Genomic DNA, 26,152 nt, shown 5'->3' with positions numbered 1-26,152 from the left:
TTAAATTACACCCTTTTAAGGTTACACATCTACTATGCTTATTTTTTTACATAAACATTATGAGTGAATGCTGGACATTGTAGTATGTGGTTTAGCCACTGGGTGTCAGACGTGGGTCTTTGAACCGCTTCACCTGCAGCGCTCACACTCAAGCATGGGAGGTTTTCAGCTTTCAAATTGTCATATATGGATAACATGAATTAAAGTTCTTTATAGTACAGCTCAGAGCTCAAGGTTTTGTGGTGGGACAAAGGTGAAGATGCAGCTGTGCAGTCATGCAGATACACAGTGCAGCCATCTGATGAGAGGGAATCACTTCTGAATCTGAACCCGCATGAAACCCTGTATTTGTATACACTTCTATTGTGATTAGCCTTATCACCTGCTGCTAAGATAGGACAATGTTCACAACACACACATTTAGCACGCTTGTCTTCTTTCCTTTCACGATAAAGAACCAGGAACACCAGCCTCTCACTGTGGTTTCCGTTTAGCCCTGCTCTCTAATCTCCATGGCTGGCTTGAGAAACACTGGCCCCGTTGTTGACATGCTGGCCTCATACCCCACAGGCACTGACAAATTATTAGCCGGCCCCTGAGACTGTCAGCTAGCCCAGTCCAGCAGCAGAATGCTAATCTGCTCTGTGGGATGTTGGACCACACTGACATCGCCTTTATAGCCAAGAAAACATGGGAAGAAATGCACCTGTTGTTGTTGTTTGACAGAGTGCAAGGGAACAGCCATTTAATCATGCAAACATAAAAAAATTCAAGTATTCCAAAGAAAAAAAGTGTGATGATAACCATAGAAATTGAGACATTTGCATAAATTCAATTTACCAAGCCACTGCTAACCTATTATAAAACACAAATAATATGAATTCCAGTAATACCTATTAAACACCACTGGGGGACAGTATTGCTCTGTAAACACATTTCTGCTTAACTCATATTTATACTTGTAACACTTAGAAATAGGGTTGGGTATCAGGTCTTGAGCATCAATGGGAACCGAGACTAACATTTCGATTCTCCCGGCATTGTTCAAATTATTTGATTTTGATTCCGAGAGTCGATGCTTGTCAACCACAAGTAATAGCCGCAAATAGCAACAAAAAGAAGCCGGTGAGCATCAGCAAAGAAGAAGTGGCTTAAATGTGTATATGGTGGTTGGTCTGCATTAAAATGAGAGCCTCTAGTGGCTTCCCCAGTGGGCCTGTCAAACTATTTGAGAAGCACTGCACACAGCTAGGAGACCCTGGTTCGATTTCCCGCTCGGGCATCTCTGCGTAGAGTTTGCATGTTCTCCCCGTGCGTGTGTGGGTTTTCTCCGAGTACCCCGTTTTCCTCCCACATTCCAAAAACGTGCTAGGTTAATTGGCGACTCCAAATTGTCCATAGGTATGAATGTGAGTGTGAATGGTTGTTTGTCTATATGTGCCCTGTGATTGGCTGGCGACCAGTCCAGAGTGTACCCCACCTCTCACCCAAAGACAGCTGGAATAGGCTCCAGCATGCCTGCGACAGTCGTGAGGATAAGCGGTATAGAAAATGAATGTATGAATGAATGCACAACACCAATTAATTACCCCTTTACCGATAAACCACAGCTAAGTGGCAGTATTTCTCTGCAAATGCCTCCCTGTTGCCTCTCCATAATGTGTCCAGTGACCATTGTTACTGATGCTATTGTGTGCTAGTGTGTACAGTTAATAAATATTTACGATAGTGACAGTTTGACCCTGGAACAGAATATTTCATTTAATTTCCAATGGGATATTTTGAAATGAAAACAACTTCGAAGTCAACCACTCGGTTCCACTCTATAGTAATATCCTGTGTGAAGACCGTTCATACAATGAGATTATTCCTATGCAACATGCTTTGCACCTGGAAGGGGTTAAATCAAGCATCCCTCCTCCCCCCAGCAGTAAAACTTGTTCTTCTTCGTGTCTTTAGCCTGCGTGTATTTTACAAGTGTGTTGCAACATGTACACACATCCACATGTGCAAAGATGCATAAGCATTACAGGATCAGTTTGCGTTTTACAACCATCAGCATTTTATGCCATTGCTTTCTTCTGTTGAATTGGTATAATATTCGCCGGGGAGGGGGGGTTCAATCCACAAACTAAATTAACCACGCAGATAGTGAGACATGGAGTCCGCTAGAACTGTTTAAGGAGTTTCCAGGGATTGTTTGCAGTCTGGATTCACTAATAACTCTCTTTGGTCTCAGTTCAAATGGGGACAAGAGGACGAGCCTAATGGCCGCCGTCTGCTGTGCTGCTCACACAAGCAGTGACCCAGCGGGCGTTTTATGGGATTGTTGAATAATTTGAGGAAAAGAATTGGAGAGGTGTTTTAGAAAGCCACTTCTGGAGGGGACATTTACTATATCACTATGTCTGCTGTAGTTATTAGTGTAGCATGTACTGTTAAATTACATTTAACATATGATAATAAACATTGTTATGAAATAATTGCTCTGACTTTTTCAATGTAAATTGAACATTATTCACTGGTGTGTGGGTTTTCTCCGGGTACTCCGGTTTCCTCCCACATTCCAAAAACATGCTAGGTTAATTGGCCACTCCAAATTGTCCATAGGTATGAATGTGAGTGTGAATGGTTGTTTGACTATATGTGCCCTGTGATTGGCTGGCGACCAGTCCAGGTGTACCCCGCCTCTTGCCCGAAGTCAGACCCCCGGGACTCTCATGAAGATAATAGCTGAAGATAATAGAATATATTCATCGCTGGAATGGACCTCATTGGTAAGGATGAGCCGATAACTAGTATCCATTACGGATAATGCATTTTTGCCGGATACATGTATGAAACGAGTCATTATCCATCTTTGTGTTTAAAGAAAATGCTCATTATGTATTCACTCTTCACACTCTGGCATTGGCCAGTTGTACATAGAGATGGCCTCTCCCGAGACGGCTGCAGCCACAGCGGAGCTCAGCGGAGCCTCCACTTTATCAGTCTTTCTTCAGCTTTGTATTTAAAGTTACTTGGTAAAACTGTTCCATAACATGCACAATTGCGCAAATCAATACATATAGCTTGCATTGATTAGCCACAACATTGGGTACACTTGCACAGGAGCACAAGAGCGTGTATGTTATGTATATTAGCATGCTAAAATATTACCATCCATCCATTTTCTATGCCGCTTATCCTCACTACGGTCGCAAGGGTATGCTGGAGCCTATCCCAGCTGACTTTGGGTGAGAGGCTGGGTACACCCTGGACTGGTCGCCAGCCAATCACAGGGCACATATACGTAGACAAACAACCATTTACAATCACATTCATACCTATGGACAATTTGGAGTCGCCAATTAACCTAGTATGTTTTTGGAATGTGGGAGGAAACTGGAGTTCCCGGAGAAAACCCACGCATGCACAGGGAGTTGCCTGAGATACCCGAGGGTGGGATCGAACTCAGGTCTCCTCGCTGTGTGACCTGCGCACTAACCAATTGACCACTGTGCGGCCCCAATACAACATAATTACATTTTCATTCATTCATTTTTTACTGCTTTTCCTCACAAGGGTCGTGTGGGGTGCTGGAGCCTATCCCAGCTGTCTTCGGGCGAGAGGCGGGGTACACCCTGGACTGGTCGCTAGCCAATCACAGGGCACATATAGACAAACAACCATTCACACTCACATTCATACCTATGGACAATTTGGAGTCACCAATTAACCTAGCATGTTTTTGGAATGTGGGAGGAAACCGAAGTACCCGGAGAAAACCCATGCATGCACATGGAGATGCCTGAGATACCCGAGGGTGGGATCGAACTCACACAACACTGTGCGGCCCCAATACAACAAAATTACATTTTATTGGAGGAAAAAAATTGTTTTCAATAATTTAAAAATAAAGTTATTATATAGATTTGAGCTTTTCGAAGTTGCTGTTGGACCATTATTGTAGACATGTAATGTAGGGAAAAACAAGCAATTTTTTGCATCACTGCAGTGGTTGAGTTGGCTCCATCCTTGGGCTTGTCATCCAACTCACCAAGGACACATTGTCCAAACCTTAGACACAATGTCCTTGGTCACCTTGTGCGTACTATCGAGGAGTGTGATAAGATTCCTGCGGTGATAGTGATGCACAGCTGTGATATTACTTACTCAAATGACAGCACCGTTTCCAGACAGAACATATGCATTGCATCACTTTGGATGGGTCTAACAGATCTCACCCTCATTATTGATGATACACTCAGTGCACTTGAATTTCAAATGATTATAACTGATAGAGCAGAGCTGGACATGCAACACTTTATATCTGTGATGTGTGTATTGCTTTCCGTGTGGTGGTTTTGTATTACACGGCTAAGCAAACTGATCTGTTCTCATCTGTCATCCTTCGGTCTGTGACTCATTAGACGAGTAATGCGTGATCTCAGAGTTAGTCTGCTTTTTCCCGCTGTGTTTATTTCTTTCATTTTTGCATTTCCATTTCCATAAATGCACATAAATATCATTTAATGTTGAACAGATAATGCCGTTTTAAGTTTCACATTACTCAGTGACCGCAGAGGCTTCCCCTCGTCTGCACGAGGCCTTTCTGGAAACGCTCCAGGGCGGTAGACAGGCCCACCGAAAACAATGACACACACTGTATTCGGAGATGGAGCGAATCTCTTAAAGGCAAAGTCGCATTTGACGTGACGCAGCCCCACGGTTGTAAAGCAGCTGTAAAAACATCCCACTTTTGAGAAACAGTGAGAAATTGTTGTCGCTGCGGAGCGTAACACTTGGAGGAAGATGGAGGACAGAGGCGCGAGCGAGTGCTGTGGAATTTTACCAGGTCAAGCTTATGTAAGAGGCGTACAACCCGTCATAGGACGCTTGGCCTCGTCAGACAGACGTGATGACAAGTTGCCTTGCTTCAGTGGATGCTGTTTCCTGAGAAATAGATATATAATAAATTACATAAATAATAAGAAAACAAATTATGGCATTCATATACATGTATGTCTGTCAACAAAAATTGTCAAACGTCAAGTTTGAGTGGGTCTTCTTTTACGACGTTTCATCATTACAATACAAGCCTATAAATTAATACTATACAAAAGCAAAAATATACAGTAACTAGTTATGTGAGCACGGCGGAAGAAAACATAAAACATAATCCGCATCGCTACATTGACGAAAGAGAACAATAATGTTGGTCTTTTCCGTCCCTCGGGCATAACAGAAAATAATAATAATCACCAAGGATGAGAGTAGTATCCTTGAACATATACAAGAATCTGCTGGACATAACCGTGATAACTAAGCATCCTAGTGGTCTCATTATTCATACTAGCGCCTTCCAATAGGCCTCTCTCATCCGTCCGTTTTATTACTGTATTTTACATATATGTCCTTCATGTGTTCTGTGTACAGTACTAGTAGGAACTGAACTTATACATAGACCGAGGAACCTCATGTGTTACTTTGGGCACAGTGTTTAGGGCAAATAACTTACTTAAAAGACAATACATGACCAAAAAATAATTATGTATGTCCAGAAAATGTTCTCCCAATTGTTCAACTTATGGCTCAACTGAAGTAGGTGATGGTACAACTCCACCTCATTTATATATTGTCTTCAATGCTTCTCCTGCATTTCCAGGCAATACAATGAATCACGCTGCAAGGCTGCCAGTCATGAGATGATTTCATATGCGCTTATAAAACGGAGGCGTGTCTGCCTCTGAGTCAATAATTGCTTCCTCTCGAGGGCAGACACAGATCAGCATCTGCTACACATACATCACAAGAGGATGTCTTTGCCTGTTTATAGAAACATACCAGCTGCTCTAAGTTCTGCCCTCAGGGGTGTCTGTCCTCCTCTAAAGCACAGGTTAGGAGCCGCCGCCAACACTGCCTTCAGCCGGCATGGCCAGTCATCTTAGAAAACCTGTCTCCAAGGCTCCTGTGCTTCTTTTCATGCTTCACAAAGCCAATGTAAATACACCTACTTCATCATTACAAAGTGAAGGAGTGAGTCAGGTTGTGTGATTGCAGTTTCTTTGTTGTTTTAGATGGCCTACGCTGTCAATGTCATTGTTGATTATGTTCACATTGTCTGCATATTTTCTTGAAAGACAGCATTTTCTATACTACATTTAATATTTAGGTCTGCTTACATGTTTTTTTCTCAGGGTACTTGACATAGCTCCCCAAAGATCTTATTCATTTATTATCAACTTTAAAATTAGAAAGTGGGGTTCGGCAGTAGTCCGGAAGTACTTGGGAGTGTGATCAATCCCAGCAGAGGGGGCGTGCTCAGAGGTGGGCTGTGGGGTGGAATAAATTAAAACAGATCTGTGCTGGTTATTGCGTGGAGCTGCTCTATAGCAGTCCACAAAGCAATAGAAAGGGCTGAAAAATTGTCATAATAGATTCCTGTTAAGGTCAAGTCCCTTTAAGGTTAAGTTCCTACTGCAACGATGGATGGATGGATTCTGTTGCATTTCGGTTGTTTATGTGTTTCCTGGTATTATTTTCTTTTTCTTGTGCATTCCTGTGTATAGCTGTACCTTCTAGCATTCTTTGTTATTTTGGTAATTTGGCTTTCATGTATTGTGATGCTCCACGTGAGCTTATTTTTTTGTTACTTAAAGATTTTATTGACCCAACTTGCCACCATGTCCTTGCATTCTGGGGTAATGCTAAATCAAATAAACTGAAGATAGCTTAGCGAGTTTTAAAAGTATGGTTTTTTTTTACATGATTTTCTTAACAATAACACACAAAATTCAAGAAGTGAATAATTCTATTCATAATTGACATGCAACGGATTGTTCAAATAAATTTAAACCTTTACCATTACCATTTCATTTGTCAAGCGTCTACAAGTCCCGTGATGTCTCCTTACATCTCAGACATTTAATTCTATCTTTGAACTAAGTGAAATTTGCTGAGCAGGTTTGAAAAGGATGATTTTCTTTTCTTATTTTTCTTCTGAAGTCTTCTAGAACCTCACAAAGTCGTTGACTTAGAGCAAAAGATGACCTACGGACTGGATAGGCCACGACAAATTGCAGAACGCTTGTGATACTGAATGGGAATTCTGCATCAAAGTCAGCAAGGTGAACCACTACCTACCAATTGTCCACAATCTTGGACCTGAGGGACCATCTTGCAGTTTGTTATTCCTAACATGAAGGCTGTATGTTACCGAAATGGAACAATGTTGTCATTTGATAGGATGACTATAAAATCCAAAAAAAGCAGAGTAGCTTTTTTTTGCACAATTGCTTCAGGGTACCACACATCTGAAAGTAATAAACTCCAAACTGGTCCTTGTATTTTATTCAGAAAGATGACTCAGTTTGTGCACTAGCAACGGAGGTTTTGCGTCACTCTGGTGGTGACTTTACAGGAAAATCCACATTGCTTTACTCCAGGCAGGCGACAATACCAGTCATCGCCACAATTATACATTGGTAATCGCCCTCGCAACATGACAACCTGAGCACATTAGTGGAAGTAGATTGGACTGAAGACCAAAGACCTGATTTGGGAAGAATTTCCTCAGATTGTTCTCACCGTCTTTACCAGTTTATATAAACCAATGACCCAGATTTATCTACATCTGTTTCTCCACTCTCCTAATATGACCTTTATCTAGGGCCCTGAACCTCAACCAAACTCAATATGTGTTCATATCTACAACTGGTCCAAATCTGTCATGGTGTCAACACAGATTCCACAGCTGCAGACCCTTCCACTGTCTCTCCAGTGTGTTGAATCAATGACAGCAGGATTGCGTGTCAAGATGTAGGCTGTCTCATTGCTATAAACCTAAAAAAAACTGGGGAAGGGGGTGGTGTTAGAGGCCTCACTTCAATTGCAAAACACCTGTATCTGACTCATGCAGGGTTAATCACGCACACCTTTTATGCTGCCTAACACTGAGGGACACTGTGATATAATCACCTCCGCCAAGTACAAAATGTTGTTGTTTTGTAAGTTATCAGAATTAGGAAGAAACTACTAAAGCGATTTCAGAGATGGCGCTGGAAGAACACATTCAATTCCGGTATCAATTCAAATTGAAATTAAGCAGTTGTTGCATCATGCTTTGTGAACCAGGCCGAAGTGATTCATATCCTGGTCAAATTTTCAAAGTAAAATAGAATTTTTAGTTGTTGAATATGTGTTTTTTTTCTGGGAATAAGGCAAGAAGTTGTAATAATATATTTTTCATATTCATGAGATCCGGTTATGAATTATTGGATAATTATGAAATATTGGATATGTTTGGGCTTTTTTTGATTGAACACTGCAACCAATATCTCAACTTTAACTTTTGATTCCCTTGTTAGGTTCAAAGAACATTGACAGTTGTCATTATTGTAAAAGTGTTTTTAATTAATGCTGAATGTTGTTAATAAATTAGGCCTAAATTAGGTCATTTTTATTAATTTGTTGTATGGAATATGCTCAGGGCATTGATTCTGGCGAGAGGTGGGGTACAGGCAATCTGGTACTGGTCGCCAGCCAATCACAGGGCACATATAGACAAACAACCATTCACACTCACATTCATACCTATGGACAATTTGGAGTCGCTAATTAACCTAGCATGTTTTTTGGAATGTGGGAGGAAACCGGAGTACCCGTAGAAAACCCACGCATGCACGGGGAGAACATGCAAACTCCACACAGAGATGGCCGAGGGTGGAATCGAACTCAGGATTCCTAGCTGTGTGGCCTGCGCGCGAACCACTTGTCCTTTGTCACTCCTATTATAATGAAATACTTCTGGAATACTCCTGGAACATGCAAACTCCACACAGAGATGACTGAAAGTGGGATTGAACTCGGGTTTCCTAGCTGCGAGGTCTGCGCGCTAACCACTCGACCGCCGTGCAGCCCTCACAGGCATACAATATATATGAAATATGCAAATTAGGGCATAGTGTGGACATCATGATTAAAATTGAAACGAGTTTAGTACAGCAACAAAATCTATTTTTCTCTTAAACAGCATGTTAAAAAACCTGTTTACACGGTACGCTAGCTTGCACTAAGGGAACAGCCATAGTGACTGTGACTCACCAGCTTTAGCTAGCTGTAATATCGGTGAACCTACTGGTGTTATTGTTACAGTTTAAAAACAAATCTCAGCTATTACAGTAAATTGCTCTTCATGACTAGAAGGGGAACCCTGGAAGAAAAACAAATGCTTCTTACTGCAGCTTCAATGTTTAGTTGTTTGGGTTGTCATTCATTAATTGTACATTGCGTTTAAGTGTAATGAATAGAGTCAGGTCACACAACAGTTGTCTTTAATTATCTTGTTGTCCTAGTTCTTTGTCACCATCTTGGTGTGTCCTCCTTCCTTGGTAAGTCTTCCAAATTGCTCAGAGGGTAACAAAAATATACATTTGTTTTGCATGCAAAATGAAACAAGTGTTTCATTTGTAGCCTGAATTACTTCTGACAGCAAGGCTCAGCATCAACCATGATGCTGTGATTGTTTTAAAGCCAATAGATTTGTGCAAAATAGGCAAAAGGTAACTAGCATGTATGCACATACATGCTAAAGTTGAGTTGAGTAACTGTGCCGCATATCGGTTCCTCGACAGACCGGTTTGGGGATCAGTATAGTGAGCGGATGAATCAGGGCCCTGGTGCTTGGCAGCTCAGCATCCAGACATGCAATAGCAGCTGCACGGGATGTACTGTACTGCCTGTCATGCATTTTACATAAACAAGCCTAATCTGTTTGCCCACACTTCCAATGGATCCCCTGTCTTTGTGTGGATCAATCCCCAAATATGGTCTTTCTAGCAATTAGAGTGACAACATATGGTGAGTAAGCCTGAGTGGCGATATGATGGGAAAGGGTTGTTATGGTTAATTACACGATGTAATCTGAGCACACCTGCATAGAGAACACACATTAAAGAGGTGATGCATATGTGTGTGTGTGCGTGCGGGAGGTGGAGGGGGTGCGTGTGCCAAAGGGGTAAAGTGGACGGGTGACTCCGCTGGAATGTGGCGCTGAGTCAGTCCGCCTGTCAGCCACGGCCATGTTTGCTCTGTGGACTTATTCACACTCCTCAACCCCTTTTGGGGGTAGGGGGTTGCTCAAGCTGGATTTCCGGCAGGACACTCGGAATTTCAGGGAACAAGAATTCCAGGAAGTTCATAGCCCGTGCAAGATGTCCTTGTTTTGTTTCAGGCTGTAGTGTCAAATTTGCATACTAGAGTGATACAACGCAACACACTCCACTTAAAGAGTGCTACTAGTTTCATCAGCAGTACACAATGTTACATTCTGTAGTGAAGCATGGATGTGACCGTATTACCGTATTACCGTATTACCTTACCATATTACCTCGAATATACAGGTTCTTTTGCCACGACATCAGGAAAAATTAAACTTGAAATACTTATATAACTTGTATGCATGTTCAAATAAAATCAACCATTACCATATCGTATGTCCTTCATGTGTTCTGTACAGTGTGAATGACTTAGGTGTTGATTTTGGGATGAATTCAGACACAAAAATTTGAATTGTCTGGAATTTCGTATTTTTTGCACGTTTGCACGTCACACTTAAATATTTCAGATCATCAATCAAATTAAAATATCAGTCAACACAAGTACACACCAAATGCAGTTTTTAAATGAAACTTTTCTATTAGTAAGGGAGAAAAAAAATCCAAACCTACATGGCTTGATTTGAAAAGTGATTGCCCCCTAAATCTAATAACTGGTTTAGTCTTTCATGGTCTCTTGCTGCCCAAAAAGTTCAACTTTTGTCTTGTCAGACCGCAGAGTATTTTCCCAAATGGTCTTGGGGATCTTCAAAAAGTTTTCTGGCAGAAGTGAGATAATCTTGAATGTTCTTTTTGTTCAGCAAAGGTTTTCATCTTGGAATTCCGCAATGAAGACCATTTCCCCAGAGTCATAAAAGGGACTTGTTATGGTCATTTTGGGCCCTTTGCATTGATTTACATTTACATACACTTTGCAGCGGTTCTTATGGTGGAGTCATGGACACTGCCCTTAAAGGGGACTTGTTATGGTCATTTTGGGCCCTTTGCATTGAGTTGTGGACTCCTATAGAGCAGCGACGCACGATAACCCACACAGAAAGCTCTTTAGAGCTTCCAGAATCTGCACCTAATCCAGCTTTTTTCCCCCCATGGATTTCCAAATCTGTTTTAATTTATTCCACCCACAGCCTGCCTCCAGGGCCTGCCTACTCCACTGTGATTGGTCCCACAGCAAACAGCTTGCAACCGGGTACGCCTATATAAGATTCTGACAACATTTACAGGTTTAGTGTTGTTTAAATTTGAGCTATTTTGGTTCTGATTTCGATTCCTTCTTCTGATTCCGGTTCCTAACGATTCTCTATTCCGATTCTTTTGAGAGGTTGGGTTATGAAAAACTTGCATTGTTTAAATGAGGGCGCTAAACAAAGTTCTTGGATTAAATGTCTATTTCATTTATTATTATTTTTGAAAAGCTTATGAAACTAACTCACCACAGTAAACAAGTAAGGGGAATGAGGGTCCGGTCAATTTCCTGGCTAAAGCTAGCATTGACACTTTTTCACACTGCTGTTTGTCATTTCTTGCCACATATCCCTGAAAGTTAAGTCCTTGTTTTTGCAAATCAAAAGCTCAAGACGTTTGTCCATATGGCGTTCTAAAGATGACACAACGCTCCATCAGAGAAGTGTTTCTTCCAGTAAGATACGACTTGGGCATTTTGCATGCCATCACTCAACGTTGCCCTGCGGGTGATTATGGTGCACCAATGAGGATTAAATTACATCAGCTTGAACAAACTTGAACATTTGATAGCTGTCACATATATACTGTTTCATGGTGTTCATCCTGTATGTAAAGTAGACAAGTAAATGAGCAATTGGCCATGAGTCGCCCCTGTTAACCCTCAAACATACAAACACAGCACTTGTTCATGTACCTGTTTAGACACATTAATCACACTGCATGTGCCTGTGTATTCCTGTGTGTGTCTCTCTATCACTAGTCAGTACAGAACACCCCCTCCCCACACACACACACTTCCACACTACTTGAACCCTAGGGCAGAATGCCAAAGAGCTGGAGGAATGTGACCCGCTGACCTTGGCTTGCAGACTTCCACATGGAGACCGGACACTAGGATGTGGCTTGGGAAGCGGGCGCCAAAATAGCCGTGGTGTCCGGTGACGGCAGACATACTCTGTTTGTAAACCATGGACATATGACACACAGTCTGCAATGCATATTTTTATGTGTATGCACATATATGTATGTGCAGGTATGCACAGGTGGTAGAAACGTGATTGCTCATGTTGCACAGCGGTTAGGAGGAGGTGAGGATTTTGAGGAGTAAAAGGGCGTGCTTATTTATTTTTTTTTTTCCCATTCCTGTTTGTTGCACACCTTTTAAATCCTGACTTTCCCGTTTGACCTTTAACCTTTTTTTTCTCTACATGAATGTGGCTCCAATGTTCTATGGAAGCCTTGAGAGGCAAGTATCAAGTATATAGTACATATTTAGTAACTTGAACTTGATTCAAAATAGATGCTAAATGCATGGTAGAAAGCAAAATATATTGTCGTAAGTTGAATTTAGGGCGGCACGGCGGTCGAGTGGTTAGCACGCAGACCTCACAATTAGGAGTTTGCATGTTCTCCCCGTGCATGCGTGGGTTTTCTCCGGGTACTCCGGTTTCCTCCCACATTCCAAAAACATGCTAGGTTAATTGGCAAACCACGAATTGTCCTTAGGTACGAATGTGAGTGTGAATGGTTGTTTGTCTATATGTGCCCTGTGATTGGCTGGCAACCAGTCCAGGGTGTACCCCGCCTCTCGGCCCAAGACAGCTGGGATAGGCTCCAGCACCCCCTGCGACCCTCGTGAGGAAAAAGCGGTAGAAAATGAATTAATGAAAGTTGAATTTAAAGGGGAAAAAACAAGGAAATACAACAACAATAAATGCAATGGAAATTGTGAAAGACAAATATACTGTATATAGTAATAATTACATATATTTGCAGTAATCCAAATAGTGTATTACACATATATAGGAATAAAAATATAATATACTGTATTTATTTGTTTATCAAAGTAAGATATGCAAAATATAACATACAATATATCATGATACAGTGGTGTGAAAAAGTGTTTCAGATCATCAAACGAAATGTAAATAATGATAAAATAACTGAACAGAAAATACATGCCCCAGAAGATGCTGATTCTGATCCCGATCATCCAGGACTGAAACCAGCCGACACCGATCCTGATCACATGGATTAATTATCCATTTATTTTGTGCTGTGTGAAGGGGAAAAGTGAGGACAAACTCCAAGTCATTATTTTTTTCATGGGACACATCATTCCTGGCTGCAGCTCTGGCACTTGTTATAGGATATGAAAAAAGAAAAAAAAAAGAAAATTGTGAAATATAAGAATACAATCCTGATATATCTTAAATATAAATATAACCAACAAAGGTGGTCCAAATGTCTATTACAACATCTGCCCAGCATAATTGAATAGAATATACTCCAATGTAGGATTTCCAGCTCCACAGTAAGAGAATAGAAATGCATAAAATAGTCATGCACAAGTTCGCAAACTCACCCCAGATTACACATTTCAGCACTTGCATGAAGCACACAATGATTGTTTAGTGCCAAAACGGTTGCACAATATGCTGACCTGTTTTTCCTTCCTATCCTTCACTGCGTACATGCAGTGGGGATCCAAGTCATGCATCAAAGATGGTTTGGAGATTAGCAGTGCCATGCTTGACAGAAATCTTTTTATACACCACTGTAGACACAAATTCACCTTGTCTAAGCTTATAACTCCAAACTAGGAAAAAAAAGTGAACTCATTCCTTGTGAAAGAAAATAAAATTAGGTAATGTAAATCCTTTTTTTTTTTTTTCATGCAGGCCAGCGCTAAACCCCACACCCTCAGCACTTCTTGAAAGGACAGAGATACATGCGACAGATCAGGTCCAACCAGTCACAGGTGACAAACATTCAGTGTTGCTCCACGGTAGTCTTGACAAGCTTGTCTGCAAGAGTCATTCTACAATCTACTTTTTAATTTATTTTACATCTTGAAAAGCTCGGTTTAATGACTGATTTATCTTGCTTCAGGGAATAGACTTAAGTACTATACGTTCAGTGTGAGAGTTTATATGAGCATGTGATTGCACACTCGGTGATGTCTCTTGACGTGTGTGTGTGTGTGTGTGGGACGTCTTTGCTTGTGACCCAGCGCAACACACAGGTGCAGATCATACCTGCGGCAGACGGTCTGGTGCCAAAGGATTGTAAAACAATCAAACAGAGGCAATATAGCACTCTTTATCAAATAGCTAACAGAGCAGAGCAGAGCTTTTTCAGCCCCCACCTCTCTCGCTCTCTCTCTCTCTCTCTCTCTCTGTGGCCCACAGCGGAGTCTCTCCATCACTGTCATTCCAGAAACAGCATGCAGACACTCCACACCGGCTAGAGTTACCAGTCGGGACTCTAACAGCACATGCCGTTGAATGTTAGCAACACCCGTGCTTAATGCAAACATGAAGAAGAAAAAAAAAAAAGCCTAATAAAGATTGCATCATCATCATCTGTTTATGTTGTGCGGCAGCCAAGCCGCCTACTTCCACAGCGATCTATTCAGGTCAACTATTGAGGGGTTGCCACTATCCCCATGGCAACAAGTAAAACAAACAACGTGTGGGTTTGTATGAAACACTAGACTTAAATCGGTGGGCCTCACAAAATGCAGTTTGCGGGAAGAGACGCTGCCCTGTGAGACACGTGTGTGGGAGTTTGAGAAGCTGTCAGACTCTTGAAATCCCTGCTAGCCCGCAAATTGGGAAACTCTGTAAACAAAAGGGTTTGACGCCACTTTATTCCAACACACTGGCATGCTTTGATTTGCAGGTTCACCGACGTTGTTGAAGTATGAGCTCAGTCATTCATTCATTCATTCATTCATTTTCTACCGCTTTTCCTGGAGTCTATCCCAGCTGTCTTCGGGCGTGAGGCTGGGTACTCCCTGGACTGGTCGCCAGCCAATCACAGGGCACATATAGACAAACAACCATTCACACTCACATTCATACCTATGGACAATTTGGAGTCACCAATTAACCTAGCATGTTTTTGGAATGTGGGAGGAAACCGGAGTACTCGGAGAAAACCCACGCATGCACGAACAGAACATGCAAACTCCACACAGAGATGGCCGAGGGTGGAATTGAACCCTGGTCTCCTAGCTGTGAGGTCTGCACATTTCATTTCTTGATGTATGTATGCGTACACTAGCTTGTAAACTTTACACAGAATGCAAACAAATATGTGCAAAACTTCCATGATGTCATGCATTTTGACAAATCCTGGGTGACTTGAGCCTTTTTTTTATGCTTTCAGCATCTGCAAGACTTTTTTTTTTTTTTCGCACCCACGCCCTCTTGAGTGGCCCCTTTCATGCAGAAAATTTCCACTTTGTGCACCTGCAAATGTTTGTAACTACACGGATGGAGACATGTGGAAAAAGTGGCAAATAAGCAGGAGATGCTCACAGCTGAAGTATAGAAATACTTATAGGTTATCACATGGTTTGTCTGGTATCAGGCCCAGTATCATTCCCCCCGCGTGCCAGTATCAGCCCTAGACCGAAGGTCTTATGATCTTATTATCACATACTATTGTGTCCTCCTCATTAATGGTGATAAAATGTTCAATTTCTAATATTCTGTTTGCTATTTTCCATATTTGTCTTTCGCCGGGAGTGTAAAACGCTGACATGTTGACAGAACACAGACTGCAGCAAAACAAACGCTGTGTGTTCACGCTCGTGCACTGTTCTCTGATTGGTTGTTTCACGGGCACGATACCAGAGCAGCGCGCTCTGAGTGGACAGCTACGGGGGCTGATACTGGACATGGTTAAACTCTATATTTTATCAGTATCACTGCCCTGGGCTTTGACACAGTATCATTTCGGCCTTTTCCTGTATCATTCATGGGCGGTTTCTAGGGTACAGGGACAATTAATACTGTAGTATGTGATAAATACAGTTATATGAGGCAGCCTACCCGGTCACACAGTAGTTTAAGCATTAGGAAACCCTGAAAGTTGTGGTTTATGTCAAGTTTTATTTTATTTTTTTCATATTCAGCATGCCTTTTGTAAGCACATTCTCCTGCTAGGGTACCTGTCCCTGTGGTGGGAAAAATGACAAGCTGTGATTTCAGCACTCCCCCTGTTCAAAGGATGAGTGGACCAACTCCTCTTCCTTTTGTGTTGCAGCAGGAAACAAATACAATACAATTCCTCCTCTTCAAGAATTAGACGGCTAAGTGTCGGAAGTCGAGTATAAAGTCACACCCGGTCTCTCGAGCGGATTTCCTCATTCGGCTCATTTGTGTGGAAAGTATAACACAGACTTAAAATCTGTTTATATTCTCAGAGTATCGATCGCAACTGGACTTTTCATGTTGACTTAAAAAAATGTTTCGCCTCTCATCTGAGCAGACTTCACCAGTTCATGCTCAAGTACTAGATAGAACAGCTCTATAGAGAAGTATTGGATGACATTTTTAGGTAATTAAATGCATTATTTTAGCTGTTTGAAGATGAACTATATCAGCAAGTTGAAGTATTTGTGATTTTATAAATAAGGAGTTAGTATATTATCTGTAGGCGGCATTATGAATTATCCTTACTACCCTTTTTTGCAGTACATTTAGCATGTTGAAATATTGAAAATATTATTATAGACCAGCATAACAAAAAGATGCTTATCCTTACAGGTTATCCTAAATTTAATAAGACAAGCTCGTTATACCTTTTAAACTGCTCAGTTTTTATTGCCATGGTTCATTATAGGGTGCATAGTGGAGCTAGAAGTTTTGCTTGTGCACTTGAAAATAGTGATGACAAACATGGCTCCGCCTCCTGTGCTGTTGAGTAATCATTGCCATGCACACCCTCCTCTCTCCAGGAAAGTGTCTATGTGTCTCTCTCTCTCTCTTTCTCTCTCTCTCTCGCTCTCTCTTTTGCAGATAAGATTTCAGTGTGTCCAATCAAGAGACGCTCTATGAAGAGATTTTATACACACACACCGCATGTATTTTGTATGGGTTAAGAGTGCAGGCAGTGCTAATCACAAGCTCTTATCTTACTTAGTGTTCACGGGGTAGGTGGTGGTGGTGGGGGTGTGTTATCGACTTGGCTGCACAGGCCGGAGGCGTGCGCACAAAGTGACTGGGGACACTGTGAGATGAAAACAGGAAACGGAGGCGAGGTGTTAAAACACATACACACACACCGACACTTATATACACAGTTGTTATGGTCTCACTTGGTACACAAGCATGATGATAACAAACGTTATGTAAAATATGTCTCACAATGACTAACTTATACTGTGTTTTCTCATAATGTGCAAATGTCCGCTGCTGTAAGCTCTGCTTCTTCCTAGTCCTTTTCAGACATGTTAAATTGAAATACAAATACAATACAAATGTAACCACACGGCGGTCGAGTGGTTAGCGCGCAGACTTCACAGCTAGGAGACCAGGGTTCAATTCCACCCTCGGCCATCTCTGTTTGGAGTTTGCATGTTCTCCCCGTAAATGCGTGGGTTTTCTCCGTGTACTCCGGTTTCCTCCCACATTCCAAAAACATGCTACGTTAATTGGCAACTCCAAATTGTCCATAGGTATGAATGTGAGTGTGAATGGTTGTTTGTCTATATGTGCCCTGTGATTGGCTGGCGACCAGTCCAGGGTGTACCTCTTGCCCGAAGACAGCTGGGATAGGCTCCAGCACCCCCCACGACCCTCGTGAGGAAAAGCGGTAGAAAATGAATGAATTAATGAATGACTGTAACCACATGATGTAACTAAACGGATAAACCATACCATACCATGTATGTGCGCTCAACCGCACAAAAGTGATATATGTAATAACCTCCAATAATAGTGTATATTCATTTATATTGAACGTGTACATTTAGAACAGCAGTTAAAGCAGTGATTAATCATGACATGAAGTCCTGACATGTTCAAACACAACTACCAAAAACAGGGTACCCTATTGTCCAAATGTGACTTGTTAATGATGTTATAAGTCATATGTGTCCCTTGAGCCTGTTTATGAGCACCAAACATCTCGGCCGATTTAAATATTTTTTTCCGGAGGGGGGTGAGGGGGTTAATTCTTTAGGATTCTGACTGTCACGTACAGTGTTGGAAACCGTTTTGGCTGCATTAGCTGCCATTTGACTGATGATCACAACATAAGCCCCGAAAACTCACTACATTCAAATGTGTACTTCAAATCGGGTATTAAATTAAAGTTTTCTATTGTGGTAGCCCCAAGAGATTACCGACATGTGTTGGCCAGTAAGTTCCTCATGGCAGACATGACTGTTTTTGTTTTGCCACGCCTACATAGTGTGAAGGAAAGTGGGAGGAGGATGCAAGCCAATATACTACACTGCATGCGGTGATTGTGACACGGCGTAATAGTACAGGTGATCAGCTTTTTTGATTGCCATTGGAAGGCATTTATCGATATCGATATTACCAATACTGTTTGGTGGCCGTTCAATCGGAGCATCCCTATTGCTAACATTTGTGTGTGTCCCCTGTACCCCTCCACACACACACACTCCGAGGCTCCTGGACAATTGCAGCACAACACAAACTACTAGACTATTTACAGTAATTGTGTTTAAATGGTTAAATGTAAGTAAAGCAGAGCAAAAGACTGTGAAAAACACATCTATGATTGCAATTTATAATTTTCATTCAAACATTTTTTTCCTATCAGAGTGGGAGTGTTTGCTTTTTTTTTCTGACTACCATCTAACAAGCAATCATCCTGTTTTGCAACTCAGGCAGGACACTGTGTTCCTGCACTTGTCAGCAGTGTGTGTCCAAACAGTACACATCATTTTTATGAATGACTCCATGTAGTATATAACAAAAGACAGGGATCAATCTCTGTTTAACATAATGTCAGGTCGTACACCGCTCAGCTCTTCAAAGTTGAAGTATTTCATTATAATAGGAGTGACAAAGGACAAGTGGTTCGCGTGCAGGCCACACAGCTAGGAAACCCCAGTTCGATTCCAACCTCGGCCATCTCTGTGTGGAGTTTGCATGTTCTTCCCGTGCGTATGTGGGTCTTTTCTGGGTACTCCGGTTTCCTCCCACATTCCAAAAACTTTTTGACTTGTAATAGTAAAATAATAATAGTAAAAATTGCATATACATAATACATTATAATATATATATATATATATATATATATATATATATATATATATATATATATATATATATATATATATTATATATATTATATATATAATATATATTTTATTATATATTTTATTATATATTATATATATATATATATATTATATATATTATATATATATATATTAATTAATTATATAAACATTATACATATATATAATTATTTATATTATATTTACTACATATATTATTATATTAATTATATATAATTTATAGTAATATTTTATAATTTTATAATAATATGTATTTATTTAATAAAAATGACTAATTTATATTTATATTATGACAGAATGTCATAACTTGGTTCTGGTTGACATATCACGTACATATGCAGATTAAACTGTGACCTATGTATTTTTTTCTCTTCATTCAGCTCCTTTTGACTTGGGGTTTAGTCCACTTTGACCAGCCAACCCACTAAACCATGACTTTTATTTTGCATATTTAAACCTGCTAGGTTAATTGGCCACTCCAAATTGTCCATAGGTATGAATGTGAGTGTGAATGGTTTTTTGTCTATATGTGCCCTGTGATTGGCTGGCGACCAGTCCAGGGTGTACCCCGCCTTTCACCCGAAGACAGCTGGGATAGGCTCCAGCACGGCCGCAACCCTCATGAGGATATGTGGTCGACAATGAATGAATGAATGAATGAAAGGAGTGACAAATAACTTTTCATGGATGTCCTGCAAGAGGATACCCACTGGTGGGTCCCTGTCCCCCAAACCGTCCACCAGCTGAAGCACATGAGTCAAGCTTTTGTGGTCAGGGTGGGTGGTTTCTCTTGTGTGACTACTCCCTCTCTCAAACCCCCTCATATTCCTCCTCTGCAACTCCCTTTTTTCCGTCTGAATCATTTGGCCAATTCAAGCAATGAATGTCTGGCCCTCAGAAAGTGGATCGTCGCTCATTTTAGCTGTTAATATCACCAATACTACACCTGCTTGGAACGATACGACTTAGCTCTGTTTGCCAAGTTACAGCTGTGTCACATGAGAGATCAGCATGACGTGATGTGGACACGTGCCCATGCAAACACGAAAGGCCGGTAGACAACAGGGAGTGGTGTTTGTGCTGTTGTACAAGCAAGGTGCAAAAAGGTCTATCACACCTCTTTGTGTCTTTCCCCCCATTAACAATGTTCCCGCAAATTTTTGAAGTGTCTGCACATACACACAAACCACCTGAGCACGCTTGTAATGTCACACTTGTTCAACTTCCATTCTGTTGTATTTTGTATATGAGTTCAAAAGGTCAGCAAGGCAGAATTAAAAAAAAAGACTCAATGTAGCTTTCTTTTTTGTCCACCTCAGACAAAACAAGGCATGGAATGTTCTTATCCAATTTCTTATTTATTTTCTGTTTTGCAGCGACATGTTCTGGCACTACATACTGGAAATTTCATTAAAAGGGACGCCACATTTGCTGTATATGTTTACCTAAGCGGTCGAGTGGCGCGCAGACCTCACAGCTAGGAAGACCAGGGTTCGATTCCACCCTCGGCCATCTCCGTGTGGAGTTTGCATGTTCTCCCCGTGCATGCGTGGGTTTTCTCCGGGTACTCCGGTTTCCTCCCACATTCCAAAAACATGCTAGGTTAATTGGCAAACCACAAATTGTCCATAGGTATGAATGTGAGTGTGAATGGTTGTTTCTCTATATGTGCCCTGTGATTGGCTGGCGACCAATCCAGGGTGTACCCCGCCTCTCGCCCAAAGACAGCTGGGATAGGCTCCAGCACCCCCGCAACCCTCGTGAGGAAAAAGTGGTAGAAAATGAATGAATGAATGAATGTTTACTTGGCTGGCTTAGTATGGCCCAATATTGCCATGGAATATTGCCCATTAATATATCAAATTATCTGCTCTCTTTGTATTTGCTGTTAGAAAAACTAGGAAAACTGCATAAAGTGTGCTTTTTTTGTCACAGAGTACCAGCAGTACGCCATCTCTCTGTTTGTTCGAATTGTCTTGCAGGTTATTCCAACTTCCTTTGATTAATCTGAATCTAAATTCCAGGCAATGCTTCAGTCTTTGTCCATATGGACTATAGCAAGAAGGTCTCTACATAGACCACGACAAGTGTGTAGGTTTTCTCCAGGTGCCCATAACCCCCAAAAATGTAAGTTTAATTTCCAACCGGTTCCCTTATCTAAGATCCAGATCTGGATTTGGTTCCCTCGGGCACCCATATTTTGCTTTACATACTATATGTGACAAATAAAGCAGATTTAGCTGTTCCAACTGCAAAAAGAGTTAAGGCCAGCTGGAAAGATCTCTCCAGTGTGTCCTTGGTTCGTCCAGGGACTTAATTATGATTGGATACCAGTCCAAAATCAATATAATCGATGCACAAGTCATGCCCAGGAAACTCATTTCTACAGTGAATATCCACAACCTAGTGCATACTAGAATTTGAGACCATAGATAACAACAGGAAGATAAATAGATTTACCAGGAAATACCTCTTGGCTGAACTATACGACGATCTATACGTCAGTGTCTTTGCTCCAACACCTAAGAAGCTTCTGACTGAAGTCATATCCAGTAAGGAATTTTTGCTCTGACAAATCTTAAGTAACTTTAATCTAATGTAGAATTACGACAGCTTCTGCTTGGATATGAAAAGAGCAACAGCTGTTGAACTAACAAGCAAGTGCAGGTGGGAATGCTGACTGCTGGTAGGATTGCAAGGTTTATACAGTAGTATGCATAAAACACTTAATATATGGTTCTAATCCTGCCTTGCGCACTGCCACAATCCATCCAGTTTCTATACCGTTTATCCTCACTAGGGTCGCGGGCATGCTGGAGCCTATCCCAGCTGTCTTTGTGCAAAAGGCGGGGTACACCCTGAAATGGTAGCCAGCCAATCACAGGGCACATATAGACAAACAACCATTCACACTCACAGTCATACCTATGGACAATTTGGAGTAGCCAATTAACCTAGCATGTTTTTGGAATGTGGGAGGAAACCGGAGTACCCGGAGAAAACCCACGCATGGGGAGAACATGCAAACTCCACACGGAGATGTCCGAGCGGAGAATCAAAACCAGATCTCCTGACATGCAAACCACTCGTCCACTGTGCAGCCTGCCACTTCCATATTACATATAATATTATTAACAGTAGCGATGCCATAGTTCAGTCTCATAGACTTCTGGTTGTCTAAACACATTGGGAGATGTTATTATTGTGGTACCCCTTCTTCTAGGGTATTAGGGTTGCTTTTTATTTAGACAAGGATAACGGTTACGCAAGGTCTATTGCATTCGCATGCTTAATTTGTGAACTCACATTGAAGAGAAGTTCAACCGAAAATCTATTTTTTGTGGACAGATGCATTCTGGGAGGATGAAGAAAGTAAAAAGGCAAGCAAAATATGTTTCAACCACTTTGACATGAGTCCCTATTTAAAGGCAGTCCTTCAGCTGAGGCAAGTGCGAGGTCAGGGGGACACGTATGTGGGTGTGATATCTCTTAGGGAAGTGTAAAACGACACCCTTTTCCTGTGTGGTGAACATTTCCATTGGTTTCCACGATTTGGATTGGCTCGATGAATTTTTTCGTGGCAGCTTTTACGTATTAGTTATTTGTGCACACATTTCTACGGGTGACTTTATGTCTGTATACAGAACCAAGGTTTTTTGTGTTGTACTTGACAGAGACGCAAGAACCACTTCATGCACACCTCCTACACGCCTTCAGGCTCCATGGGCCCTTGCAGTGTTTGGTCTGGGGTGTCTCCTGGCTGATTTACTTCCTGCCGAGTGACCACAACAGTGAGTAGGCGACATCGTCTCCAGAGGGCAGAAACTTGGATAGCATAAACTGAGATTTTCTTGTGATCATGTTGTTTAAACACAAACATACACGGTAATATTAATGTGCGGTAAACCTATCTAATACTGTTGGCTCATATGCTACATGATTTAAAAATAGATCACGTAGGCACTGATAACCCATTATTTTTCTTCATAGCTGAGAATAATCTGCTGGCTTGGAGATAATTACAGCCCCTTCTTTAAACCTGACACTGCGTTCTTTCCACTAGCTACATTTACAAAGCAGCCATGATGGCTCGAGTCACTTTTCAGCATTGTTCTTTTATTTCGAGAAACAGCTATCACGTTAATATGGTATATCAGGATTAGAAATGCTAGATATTAGGTTTCCGTTTCTTACCGATATCCGATATCGGCTGCATTTGCAGTTCAGAAGGCAGCGGATACGGCTGGAGGGGCCCAGCAGAGGCGGGGAAAAAGCTTTTCATTCAAGTTTTTAGTTAATAATGTGAGAAGACAAGGAAAAAATGCATTGTGAAATACAAAATGCAAGCATTTTGTTCTGGAAATAAGCTATGAAAATAAATGTTACAAAATTGAGTAGCTCTTTGCCATTTTCATTTTGTAAAAGTAGCGCTCAGAAGAAAAAGCCAGTAATACATTTAAACATTTACACTTAATCTATGTGATTGGTATTGGCTGATTTCACTCATGGATGATCGGAATCGGTTGTATAAAACCCTGATCGGGACATCCCTATCGTATAGTAAAGATGTTTGGAGTTCACAGTTTCTTTGAATATGCCTATTGTTCCCAGGGCAAACAGAGGGACGTGTTTGTGAGTTGGAGATACATATATGAGTTGAAATTGCACTGCTATGGATGTGTTCAGGTCAGAAATAATTCATAAAAAGCTTGTCACTCTGTTGATAGAGTTTGTTACTACCATATTTTTGACAACCTTTAAACATCCCTAACCTTAAAGGGATAGTTGGTAGTTGATAGTTTTGACATGACGTTGTATGACATGTCCATCAACAGCGACTTACTCCCTCACTTGGTCTCGATATCCCAGTTCTGGTCAGATTTTGGTAATGACAAATGTAGTTCAGATTAGCTATCAAGGTTATTTAGGTAAAGAGTTTGGCTTCTCAAAACAATATGCGTACAAAAGAGTAATACAAATGCCTCCTTTTAAAAATATCAGACCCACATATCCCTCGGCTTTACTTTCTCTGACGTCATATGAATGCGTGCTATCGGTTGTCCTTTGTTGTGTGTGTGTGTGATAAAGATGCATCTGCCGTGACATTGCAGGCATCTTGTTTGCGAGGGTCACAGCCATTTTCATCAAATACACAACAATGGACAGCTGATTACAGCCTGCATTACTCGTATCATATTATTTTGAGAAGCCAAACTCTACTTAAAAAAAAAAACAATAACTAATCAGGACTACATTTGTCATCACGGAAATCTGATGAGAACTGGGCTCACGGATACAAGTGTGGGGTAAGTCACCATTGATGGACTACACTGCTAATGGGAATGTCATACAACTTCATGTCCAAAAATCCCAACGATACCTTGAATAACAAAGGTTACAATGAACATTAACCACTATTCAATTAAAACATATAAAAACTGTACACTAAAGTTTTGCAAGGTCTGCTAATCAAGTTTTTGCAATGTTTGTGGCATATTTTTTCTGAAAATGTATGGTATGAACTTTTGGGTATACAGATTTTAAGGTACTGTTGTTGTGCAAAGTGGATGGTGGCTTACTGATTTATCAAGCATACGGCTGTTTCGATGTGGCCTCAAGGCTTAAACAACCATCCAACTCCATAGACTAAGCTACTCATTACTGCCCACGCTTGGTTTCCTGGATTTTCTAGACCATTGCATTTCATCTTAAATGTATGCACCTGCACAGCTTATTTTCTGGAATAGAATGGAAAATGGGCACTGGGCCTCATTGTTAAGGTGATCAGTGGAGTGGATAATTTCTGTTGCAGGGCATGAAGGTAGTAGCAACGCCATCAGGGGTGTCAAACTCATGCCATGGACAGCCGAGACATTACAGCAGGGGTCTCAAACTCAATTAACTTGGGGGCTACTGGAGCTCGGGTCTGGGTGAGACTGGGCCGCATCAGGTTTTCAAAAAAAACAAACAAAAAAAACCCAATTTATTAAAAACATTGGTTCCAATTTTCTACAAGAAAAGCTCTGATAAAACATTCCACTGTTCTCAAATATCTTACTTTTTATTTTTCTACACAAAATAAGATGAAAAATAAATAAACAAATCAAGAATAAAGAAAATCAATCAATCAGTAATAAATAAATATAATAATAATAAAACGGCAGATAATAAAAACTCAAGAAACCACATATATGTAGTTAGTGGGTAGACAAATTATATTTTTCAGATTAAAATGAACAAAGCATTATTAGAGCCCTGTAGACATGACAAAACACGACTATAGTCACATTTATACTCTTTTTATTTACAACATATTGCGCAACTGCAGGGTCTTGAGACACATGCTAACTCGCAAACTAGAGAGCTAGCGACCTAAACGGTAGCCTTCAAGTTATTTCCTTTAAACTTAAATAGCCAAAAACTTACCACTTCCACACGGATAGGGAGGATAACTATTAAGAGTTATTTAACCTTTAACATGAACATTAATCAAACGTAATAATTTTTTCTGGGTACATGATACCATACAGCATCCATATCAAACTTGCGCAGGCCGCACTAACATTAAACTTTCATATCAAGGCGGAGGCCTCAAACTAGTGTCCTGCGGGCCACATTTGGCCCGCGGGCCGCGTGTTTGAGACCCGTGCATTACAGGTTTTCTTTCCAATCAGTTTCTCCAGCAGGTGATTTAATTGACAGGTTCGTCCCTCAAAAATTTAAATTAAAATCACCTGCTTTAGTAACCGACTGGAAAGAAAACCTGTAGTGTCTCGGCCCTCCGTGGCATGAGTTTGACACC

At 41.0% G+C, this 26,152-nt stretch overlaps 1 protein-coding gene across 1 annotated transcript in view; it reads left to right on the top strand.

The window, feature by feature from the left end:
• The window catches only part of errfi1a (ERBB receptor feedback inhibitor 1a), a 52,941-nt gene that overhangs the window by 9,065 nt on the left and 17,724 nt on the right, over window positions 1-26,152 (top strand). Inside the window, exon 3 of the mRNA XM_058055183.1 lies at window positions 23,025-23,141. The gene's annotated coding sequence lies outside the window, so the exon portion shown is untranslated. The remainder of the gene's footprint in view (window positions 1-23,024; window positions 23,142-26,152) is intronic.

This window comes from Doryrhamphus excisus, chromosome 18, assembly GCF_030265055.1.
Source record: "Doryrhamphus excisus isolate RoL2022-K1 chromosome 18, RoL_Dexc_1.0, whole genome shotgun sequence".
Classification (NCBI taxonomy): domain Eukaryota; kingdom Metazoa; phylum Chordata; class Actinopteri; order Syngnathiformes; family Syngnathidae; genus Doryrhamphus; species Doryrhamphus excisus.
Note: the sequence above shows the minus strand (reverse complement) of the source record. Positions and strands in the feature narration are given on the sequence as shown.